This window comes from Danio rerio, chromosome 3 (genome assembly GCF_052040795.2).
Source record: "Danio rerio strain M-AB ecotype USA chromosome 3, GRCz13ab, whole genome shotgun sequence".
Taxonomy (NCBI): domain Eukaryota; kingdom Metazoa; phylum Chordata; class Actinopteri; order Cypriniformes; family Danionidae; genus Danio; species Danio rerio.
In genome coordinates, this window is record NC_141023.1 from 22657794 (window position 1) to 22669286 (window position 11493).

At 35.2% G+C, this 11493-nt stretch overlaps 1 protein-coding gene across 14 annotated transcripts in view; it reads left to right on the forward strand.

The window, feature by feature from the left end:
- Positions 1-11300, forward strand: part of LOC147845615 (uncharacterized) — a 123625-nt gene extending 112325 nt beyond the window's left edge. For 9 of the 14 annotated variants that reach the window (XR_015480720.1, XR_015480719.1, XR_015480718.1 and 6 more), the window contains 2 exons: positions 4080-4171; positions 7126-8847. The gene's annotated coding sequence lies outside the window, so the exon portion shown is untranslated. Of the gene's footprint in view, positions 1-4079; positions 4172-7125; positions 8848-10889 lie in introns of those variants that run through there. The other 5 variants (XR_015480717.1, XM_087244337.1, XM_087244342.1 and 2 more) reach the window with 2 other exon arrangements.
- The last annotated feature ends 193 nt before the right edge of the window (positions 11301-11493 follow it).

An 11493-nucleotide genomic window follows, 5' to 3' on the forward strand; every position in this document is an offset into this window, starting at 1 on the left:
AGATTGATTAGCTGTAGGCTCTGAACAGTCATCTGAAGCGTTGTCATACAGTTGTCATGCTGGATTTCATCAATAGTCTTACATTTACTAACACAGACTATATCTAAAGTGTTTGGAAGTAATTCGCGTTTTCCTCCTGTTGAAAAACGTCATAAGAACAATGTTTAGTGGCTCAATGTATTACAGCAGTGTTTTTAAAAGTCTAAACACTTTATTGATATAGTATACAACCAAGCACAAGTGGTCAGAATACAAACGAGTCACAGGTGATAAAGTATAAAGCGTTTCTCCCAAAGTAAAGTGTGTCTGAACCAGGTCCAAGCTAAATGCTAGCAGGTGTCTGTAGCTCCGCTCACTCTCCGCCTTTTTGCCCTTGTTTGGTATCCCGCCGTGGGTGTGATGACGCGTGACCAAAATGGCGACGGTTGGCCGCGCCTACTTGTGGCTTCTTTTTTTTTTTTTTTTTTTTTTATTGAATGCTTGAAAAACAATAACAACAAATGTCATGAATTAAACAGCAACAATCCAGGAGTTTTTAGTCATTTAGTCCAAGATAAGTGCCAAGTCCTTCATCAAAGTCCTCGTTCGTATTGCTTTTAAGTTGGTTGATCCTTTAATACACTCAAAATACATTTTCATTTCAATTTTAAATTTAGGGAAAAAAGGTTTACACTTGCAAAACTTGCTCTTGTGAATATGAAATTTGGCCAACAAAAAAACAAGGTTCATGAAATAGGTATTATTTTCCTTTTCACAATCATGGAAACCAAAGATAACATTCTTATATGTAAATTCAAAATCTGCCTTCACATAAACTTTTATAAAATCAAGAACATCACACCAAAATGACATTGAATGAGGGCAAGTCCAAAATAAATGAACAGACGTCTCAGGATTCACTAAGCAAAATGAACAGTTGGTGTTACTTGTGGCTTCTTTTGCGCTCTTCAGAAACCTATGGGTGACGTCACGGATACTACGTCCATATATTTTACAGTCTATGTGTAGGATCTAATAATATTGATCGTAAAAATAATTTTAAACAACTTAACAGCTTTAATTCTAGCCAAACTAAAATAAGACTTTCTCCAGAAGAAAAAATATGAGTGAAATAATAATCTTTTATTGTTCTTCATAAAATAAATATTTACGAAAAAAAAACTTATTAAAACAAACAACAGGTAATTAATACATTTTAAATGTTTTTAAAAACTCATCTTGTTGACAAAGGAGTAAAACCTGGCGAGTTCTAGTTTAGAAAGATAGTGACCAAGAATAAACATTTAAAATAGCAATTATTTAGGATTTCAGGTCAAAAGGTCTGTAAATCCTGGTAAAAATGTCTTTATGGTGCAGTTTATTTTATGCAAGCCTTATTTGTTATAGTCAAATAAAATCTGAGATCCGCCTACGTTTGACCCTATTGGTGTGTAACATGAAAGTGTGCTATACTGAGAAGCATATCATAATGAATAAATTGACTTTCTGGCAAAAACATTGCGGTTAAATGCACTTCTGGCTGAACGCAACTCTTTTTAAAAAATGCCATTGTCGTCCTTATGGTAGCCAGTGCATGTGTTGTTTGAGAAAGCGAGCACGCGTCCTTTAATTGGGCTTTTTGGAACTACATCCATAAAATTCCACCAAAATGGATAGATTTAGACTGCAGCGTGTAGTTATTTACTAGAAACAGTTTAATCTGTGTTGTAGTATGTGGTTTCCACTTACCATTAAATCAAGCTTGAGGATCTTGGAGTAACCAAACGGAAAAGAGCAGAGCTTTGAAGAACTGTACTGGCTTAGATGAAAGTTTTCTAAACTACACAGAGTAACTTTTGAGGACCTCAACTGCTTTTTAATGTAGAATAAAAGGAAATCGGGCCTTCTGGTGGGCAATGTGATTTTCATGTTTATTTTATTTTCATTCATTCATTTTCCTTCAGGTTTAGTTGTTTATTTATCAAAAGTTGCCATAGTTGCCAACTATTCTAGTACATTAATTACACAGTGGATGCCCTTCCAGCCGCAACCCAGTACTGGGAAATATCCATTCACGTCCACACACACTCATACACTACATCCAATTTTGTTTACCCAATTCACTTATAGCGCATGCCTTTGGACTGTGGGGGAAACCGGAGCACCCAGAGGAAACCCACGCAAACAAGGGGAGAACAATATCATTTTATTTTATTATTTTTTTTAATTTAATTTTTTAAATTTTATTTTATTTTAGTTTGATCCTGGATTACAAAACCAGGTTTTATGTTGGGTATATTTACAGCAATCAATTTCTTCTACGCTAAAAATTGTTAGAATAATAAGTAAAGATCAGGTTCCATGAAGATATTTTGTACATTTCATACTGTAAATGTATCAAAACTCCATTTCTATTTAGTGATATTAATAAAAACTGTTAAGAACTTGATCTGGACTTCAACTGAGATTTTCTCAATATATTGAGAGGAGTCTGGATGTAGACTTGGTATAGTTGCAATGTGAGCTGCATATAATGCTTTTAATGTGCAAACCTAACCCCACCCCTAACCCTACTCCTCACAGTGACATCACTAGCTCCATTGAGTGCATTGTGTCTGACATTGCAAGTCTGAGATATGCAGTCTTAGCTAGCAAATCCAAGTCTGCATCCAGATACTATTTGAGATATCAGTTAAAGACTGTCAAATCCTAACAAACCATATATCAGTGGAATTAAAAAGGACTCTTATGACTGATTTTAATCATCACTTAAACTTGATTAATACAAATTTCAAGAATTCAGACTTAGCTCATGATTTAAACATAGTTTGGCATGCTGTCCCTGGAGAGAGCCCTGGGCTCAAGGGCGAGGGGAGATTGAGCGCAGGTCGATCTCAAAACTCCTCCGCTGCTGAGGCTAAGGTGAACTTCCTGAGACATTAGAAAAAAGATTTATCCTTATTTTTAACTATAATATATAGATTTTCATGCACAACCAGCGGCAGTTCTGTGGGGGCACAAATGTCTGGTTGATGCCAGAGGTGAGAGGAGAATAACCAGACTGGTTCGAGCTGATAGAAAGGGAAAAGTGACTCAAATAATAGAGCATCTCTGAACACAAAACACATCCAACCATGAGACAGATGGACTTCAGCAGCAGAAGACCACACCGGGTGCCACTCTTGTTAGCTATGAACAGGAAACTGAGGCTACGATTCACACAGACTTACCAAAATTAGACAATAGAAGATTGGAAAAATGTCGCCTGGTCTGATGAGTCTCCATTTCTACTGCAACATTCGGATGATAGGGTCAGATTTTGGCGTCAACTACATGAAAGCATGGATCCATCCTGCCTTGTATCAACAGTTCAGGCTGCTGGTGGTGGTGTAATGGAGTGGGGGATATTTTCTTGGCACACTTTGGGGCCATTAGTACCTACTGAGCATCGTGTCAATGCCACAGCCTACCTGAGTACTGTTGCCGACCATGTCCATCCCTTTATGACCACAGTGTACTCATCTTCTGATGGCTACTTACAGCAGGATAACACACCATGTCATAAAGCTCAAATCAACTCAGACTTGTTTCTTGAACATGACATGGCCTCCACAGTCACCAGCTCTCAATCCAATAGAGACCCTTTGGGATGTGGTGGAATGGGAGATTCGCATCATGGATATGCTGCAGCACCTGCATGATGATATTATGTCAATATGCACCAAAAACTGTGAGGAATATTTCCAGTACCATGTTGAATCTAAGCCATAAAATATTAAGACAAACGGAGGTCAACCCGGAACTAGTAGAGTGTACCTAATAAAGTGGCTGATGAGTGTAATTAGTTTGCAGCAAGATATATTTTAGAGTGTATGTTAAGCTTTTAAATGCTCTCTTTCTTCCATCATTGCTATTTATTTATGAAATCTATTATTTCAGTCTGAAGCACACTGGTGTAAATTTGATCAGACCTCATATAAGATCCATTTTTTGGCCCAGTGAAACCATCTTCTTCTTTCTTCTTCATTCTGACATGTGATTTATCAGTGTTTTACAGTCAAACCTCCCATTCCTTTAACACATGCTTCCCGTACTTCCAGGTCCATCACAGTGAACGTGTGTGTGCTTGACAGTCAACCATAAAGAGGATAAGCACTTTCCTGCAGAGGAACAGCTGTGGAGCAGGAGCACGGTGAGTCTGGTATTTTTGGAGAGCAGGCCTTCTGCCTCATGAAAGCGCGGGGTGGGTCACAACACCTGTTTGTTCGGGACAGACAACCGCCTATCAAAGCACTGAGGCTCCGAGCGCTGCGTAATGACAAGACCAGCAGAAGATCCTCAGTGCTGCAGCGCCAGCCTGTCCTCTATCCTGAAGCGTACAGTATGAATGATTGAAGGAACAAACAACAGAACGTGTGAATGAATGAATGGATCAAGACAAATGCTGGTGTTTAGCTTGAATTTGGTTGTTGGCATTAGGAAGGTTGAATGAATGCCTAGATATCACAGTATGGCCTAGCAGGTCAGTTGTGTGTCTGTTTTTGTCTTGTAAGAGGCTGGGTCTCTGCACTGTAAAAAATATCCTGGTTGCCTTAAATTTGTAAGCTGATTTAAATTAACCTTATGAGTAGGCCCGCGGAATCTGCGCGTGTAGAATTTTGCAGATTTTTAGCCCATTATTAATTCTTTTTATTTACTTGAGTAAATGTGTGTAAATCTATATTTATTCAGTTTTTTAATTATTTACAGTAATATTATTGACTAATATGAAAGTGTTCATCTGATTTATGTTCAATGCCGTTTGTAAAGTCATATTCTGTCTTTTTGTAGAGATATTATATGAGAGACTTGCTCTCATTGCTTTCTTGCTTTACTAAATAAAGGGAATCTAATTGGATTTGCATTTTAAACATTAAATACAATTTAAAAAGATATTTTTTTTATTCACATATTAAGGTTTTAGTTATGATACTCCCAGAATAATTCCGCTGATTTTTACCTAAATTCTCTGCATAACTAGCAAAAAACAGAGATTCTGTCGGCCCTATTTATGAGTCCATTGAACTTATATTATGTTAAAATGACTTAAAACAGCTTGCATAACTTAACAAATTAAGTTAGAGCATGATTAACTTAATTTTAAGTTACAATGACCTAAAAACATGCTGTCAGAAACAATTGATAATTTTATTTTAACAGTGACCATAAATGAGAAATCATCACTATAGTTTAATTATGCTGGCAAAGAAATCACTATTTCGGGAAAATAAATAAATAAATACTACTTTTCATGGGTAAATTATAATATTTAAAATCAAACAGATTGTTTTGACATTAGCTCCATAACTGGGCGTACAAAGGTCTGCATTAATATTATATTAGTAGTTTTACAATTTTTTTGCGTTTTATTTTTTTAAATAGTTTTACAAAGTTAGAAAACTATAATTATGAAAAAATAAAATTCTGAGAAAAAATATTTTATAATTAATATTTTGGTATTACAAATATTTTTTTATTGAAGTTTTCCTTTACCTTTTTAAAAATACATTTTATTTATTTTTTTATTTCATTTACTTATGTTATGCGATAATTTTTTGATCAGTGAGATTTATATTAATTGCCAAGTACTTTATTTGGACAACTTTCTCAATATTTACACTGTAAAACCCAAAAGTCAACTTGATCAAATGAAATGAGTGTCATTATCTCAAAATGTACTGAAAGTTAATTCTACTCATTTGATAAGAGTTCTGAACTCAGTGTTGTAGGTAATGTGTTAAATAAATACCTCATTGCTTCAACTTAAATGGAGCAAGTTCACGGTACTTATATAGATTAATTTATTTTTTCCCTCAAACGGTTTGAGTTGATTTAACTTGTTGGGTTTTACAGTACTCAGTTGGTTTGAGTTCTCTTTATTTATTGGGTTTTTACTGTGCTCAAATTGCTTCATTTACTCAAATGGACTCATTGTGATTCGTTTTTAAACTAAAATGATTTGTTGCAATCGGTTTCCTCAAATAATTTGAGTTACGTTTTGGGTTTTACAATGTTGTTGTTTTTTTTATTATTGTAACAAACCAAACCAAACATGAATGGAATTTGGATTTCTAAAATACGCTTATGACTGGTTGTAATAATCATTTAAACCAATCATTTAAACTCATTTACACAAATTAATCAAATTTAACCATAAAATTTAATGATCACCTAAAAAACTGTTTAATGATCATCACAGTGGTCCAAAACAACATTTGCTATCTGTGATTATTTAGTTAAAAAGTATAAGAAATTATCTATATTTTAAGGTTGGACAGTAGACGGCTAACTACAGTGCTCCACATAGATACATAGGTACATCCCTCACAAATCTCTCCTTTAATTTCATATTTTGAATAGGAAGCTATACAAAATTATATTTGTGCATATACGTTAGGTTAGTCAGTACTGAAGACTAATCTGGAGTAGTACACCGAAAAACGAGTACAGCTAAATTTATGTATAGAAACATATTAAATAAAAATTTCAAAAAGAGGAAAAATAAAGAAAAGCAAAAAATGGAAAATTTGAGTTGAAATTTTGTAGGTTGTAATTATTTTTTTATTTTTTGCAATATTTTGCTTGAATTAAATTGTATTATCTTTTAGTTTCTAAATATGTTTGGTGACTAAAATATTATTTGAATAAATATATCTGTTTAATAAATCTGTTTTGTTTAAATGTACCAAAATAAATTGCCTATATTCACTGTGAAATAGATACAAATGTTCATTTTCAAAATGGGAAGTCCTCAATTATGCTGGGAACTGTATATATTTTTGTAAATCTGGATATTTACAGGTAACAAAACAAACAGATGGAACAAAAAGATGTATGGATGAAATGTCCCTTTAAATGCACAGACAGGCCTTCTTGTATGAAAAAAATAACATATATGAATTTTCATTTATTTATGAAAGCTATTGGCCCAGTAGTTCCCTGTTCAATATGAAAGCACTTACTCTTGATTTAAAACTGACAAGATCTCATTTAAGATCAATTTTTCGGCCCAGTGAAACCCTCTTCTTCTTCTTCTTCTTCTTCTTCTTCTTCTTCTTCTTCTTCTTCTTCTTCTTCTTCTTCTTCTTCTTCTGTTGGCTTTTTCAGGTCAGATCTTTGGAAGCTGTCTATGCTGTGTTGTGCTTGGCTCTTGCTCTGCTGCAGTTCCTGCTGGCTTTGGACAATGTGCGAGCTCCCAGAAGGCTTTGCTCTCCCAGGCTAAACACTAATACTTGGCTTCTTGCGGTTGCATCCATTTTCATAAATTTTCAACTCTATTTTGGCCACTGGGTTTTTCCTTATTTATAGTATTTTGACAAATGACATAGCCATGTGAAGACGTTTGCTTTTGCAGATTTTTTTGACAAAAGGCATAAAATTTTATATACATTTCAGGTGTGAGTTTTATACAGTACAGAAATGACTACACTGTAAAACCCAAAAAGTAATGTCAATTCAAACCATTTGAGGAAACCGATCGCTACAAACCATTTAAGTTCAAAAACTAATCCTAATGAATACTGTGAACTCAATCCATTTGAGTAAATGAAGCAATTTGAGCACAGTAAAACCCAATAAATGAAGAGAACTCAAACCAACTGAGTACTGTAAAACTCAATAAGGTAACTCAAACCGTTTGAGGAAACCGATTGCTGCAAACCATTTGAGTTAAAAAACTAATCTATATGAGTACTGTGAACTTACACCCTTTCAAGTTAAAGTAATGAGAGATTTAATTAACTGATTACCTTCAACACCGAGTTCAAAACTCTTTTTAAATGAGTAGAATTGACTTTCAGTCAATTCTGAGCTAACTACACTCATCTCATTTGATAAAGTCGACTGTTGGGTTTTATTGTAGCATAACACTGACACTTTTGTCACTGTGTTACGTTTAAGTTGGCTGATGCTGAAATGCCCTTTAGCACAAGTTCATGCACTCACAGAATGCTTAATGGCTACATGATCTTAAGAAATCATCCTCAACTGAAGGTTGGCTGTATGGCTGTTAATTATACGTCTGATTCTGTGACTTTGGATATTTATAGGTAGATGAATGCGTGTTTGTCGTTGTGTTCAGTAGAAAGGTCTTGGCAAGCTGTTGGCAACATTCTTGTTTCATTTCTTTGCCTTTAATTTGAAATATGCTTGGTTGCTATTTTTGTGGAACTTGTTGGATGGGTGAACAAATTATAAGCAAAAAGTTTTGTGGATTTGTTCAGAGGTCACTGCGAGTGCTGTCGGCAACGTGATGCATTTTATCGAAGAAAAAAATATATAATTGTACAAAAGTTGTCTTTCCTCTACTTGTCAAAAGTTGGAATTGTTTAATACACTCTTTAAAATATAGACTCTTAATTGCAGGTTTATTAAGTGGTCAGGCAAGCAACGATCACATTCAGGAGAAAACAGATGTATGTATGCAAATCCAGAGTCATAGTCGAATATACTGGCAGATGGACAAAAGGCAGGCAGCAGACAGAAATAAACAAACACAACAAACAACACAGCAAGACGAGGTAAGGTAAACGCATCGTAACGTTCACAATACTTTACGACAAGACTTAGCAATGAGGGTGTCAGAGTGAACTGTAGATATGGGAGTGTCATCAGTCCATGAGCAGCATCAGCTGTGGAAGTGTGATCAATGGAGACTTGGAGCAGGTGTGTGTTTCATGACTGGAACTTGTAGTCCATATACCAGCAGATTTGTAGTCCATTAGCAATCTGCACAGGCTGTGACAGGCTTTGACAGTTCTGAGATTTTAAATTTAATATAACATTTATTTGTTGTTGTTTTAATTTCATAAAAAATTAAATTGAACCTTTAAAATGAACTTATCCAGCACATGTTTTACACAGCAAATGCCCTTCCAGCTGCAATTCAACACTGTGAAACACCCATACACTCTCACATTCACACAAATACACTACGGTCAATTTAGCTTATTCAATTCACCTATAGCCCATGTTTTTGAACTGTGGGGGAAACCGGAGCACCCGGAGGAAACCCATACCAATATGGGGAGCACATGCAAACTCCACACAGAAATGCCCACTGACCCAGTCAGGGCTTGAACCAGTGGCCTTCCTCCTGTGAGGCGATCGTGCTACCAACATTTTACTCCTGGCACTTTTATCATTGCTATTTAGAATCATAGGTCTGGCGATCATACTTTAAGTGGTCATTTGTTGGAGAGGCTTGTGTGTTGTTGGTTAAAAAAAGTATGGTTTGTCTAACCCCATTACTTTGTTCATTATTTGACTAAAACCAAAATGTGTTACTTTGTGCCCTGCTTTTATAAATCTTTATTAAACCTAACATCCAAATATAGAACAGATACTTTAGTAAACTCTACAAAATCATGCTAAAGTGGTTCTTTTACTTGTCTTTAAAGTGGAACCACTTTAAGTGCTGTATAGTGGTTCGCAAAGTGGGGGTTGTGAGACAATGAAGGGGGTTTCCAAAAATCTATTTTATTTTATTAAACCATTAGAATTACCATAATTTATCCATAACCTACACTGAAAAAAGATGTGTGCAGAATTGTTGCAAACAATTTATGTGTGTTGAATTTAAACGGACTAAATTCAGTAATGTTCAACTTATTGGTTTAAATTCAGCCCAAATAAATTGTTTACAACCACTTAACTTAAAAATTATTTGTAAATTCAAGGAATCACCTTTGGATCGTTTTTTTAGATACTGAAAATAAAAAATAGTTTATAATTGCCTTTTGATTTTTTCCTATTGGATTGCGACTCTTGGTGTGATCACATTATATTAAAGACACATCAATAGTGCAGATGCAACAAATTCATTTTGTTAAAATTTTTGGCACATTTCCAACACAAAAGCATTTTAAAAAAATGTTGTACAAATAATAGACTTGGGCCTATTTGTGTGTTTGTGTGCCGTAGCATGCAAGGTTTCTATATTTACAGTATCACCCCCTCAGAGGTTATTGCGGATCCTGGCATTTTTAAGAACCAAAGAACCACTACTGGTGTTAAATAGCTGAAACTGGATCTCCTATGATTATTTTTTTGTGGATTGTCTGCTTAAATGCAATACTGTAGAGTAGGCTATAATGCTTGGCATTAGTTGCTCTGAATATAACACTTGAACGCAATAAATTTAAATGGTTCACTTGTTATCTATCTATCTATCTATCTATCTATCTATCTATCTATCTATCTATCTATCTATCTATCTATCTATCTATCTATCTATCTATCTATCTATCTATCTATCTATCTACCTACCTACCTACCTACCTACCTACCCACCTTATCTGTCCATCCATTCATTCATCCTTCTATCAACGTATATCTATACATCTATATATTCATGCGTCTGTCTGTCTATCTATTATTATTTTTTTTATTATTATTATTTTGTATTATTATGCACTCTGTCAAAATCACTAAATAAAATAAGTTATGTTGACTTAATGAAAAAGAGTTTTGGGAACTCATAAACTGATAAAATTAACCAGAGCTCAACCCGAATGAGTTGTGAATAAATAAATTCTATATTTGTGTTTACTCCAATCCTTTACGTTAAATTATTTAATTTAGCTTTTGTCTGTAGCAGACAGCTAAATAATATTTAAAAGAGATTACCAATAAGTACACTTAAAATACTGGTTCTTTATTGATATCAATTGTTAAAAGCTATTAAAAACCCCGCGGGTTTACCCCAAGACCCAAATGCAGCATTTGTGGCGCTCCCATCCCCTGCAGCTGCACTATTTATTCAGCTAGTGCTACTTTGGACCGGCAATATAGTGTTTTTTTTCTCTCGCAACTGACCCGACGTGCACCTGAAAGCGATGAGGTGGCGTCCTCTCTCTCTCTTTCTCTCTCAGCTCGCGACTCCTTTCATCTGCATTGTGAAGGGAATGAGGAGGCAGACGCAGCTCTTGGATGAGACGCCGCTATGAAGATGAAGAGAGGGGGAGCGTGAGCTCTGGTTGGCCACATCCAGAGGTGCGACGTGTCTGCGGAAGAGATGCAGCCGCGTGCGGGCCAAATCACTGCTGATTGCTCGTCTGTGCCGCGTATCGACGATATGCACCTTAAAAAATATTTCCCTATCACAGTCTGGGCCATTATTTCCTCATATACGTTTTTGTGTTGTTGTTGTTGTTTAGTTTATCTCCCTGTGCATTCTTATTATTACCAGTGTGGGTTCTTTCACTTTACCAAAAATAAGTCATCCCACTGAAAGTGTAAATGCAATGCTGGTTAAACATTTCAGTAAAATCAAATTGATGATACGATGAGAGCATTCAGTGCATGCAGCTTTTGCACCATGCAAAATGCAGTTCGCGATTAGGCTAAAACAATTGATCAAGTAGAAGTTGATAAAGCGAATGCAAAATATGGTGACGCGTTAAAAAGTGTGACACTGTCGATAATAATGTGAAAATGTGTCAGTTCAGAAATAACATCAACATAAAAGGCTTCAGT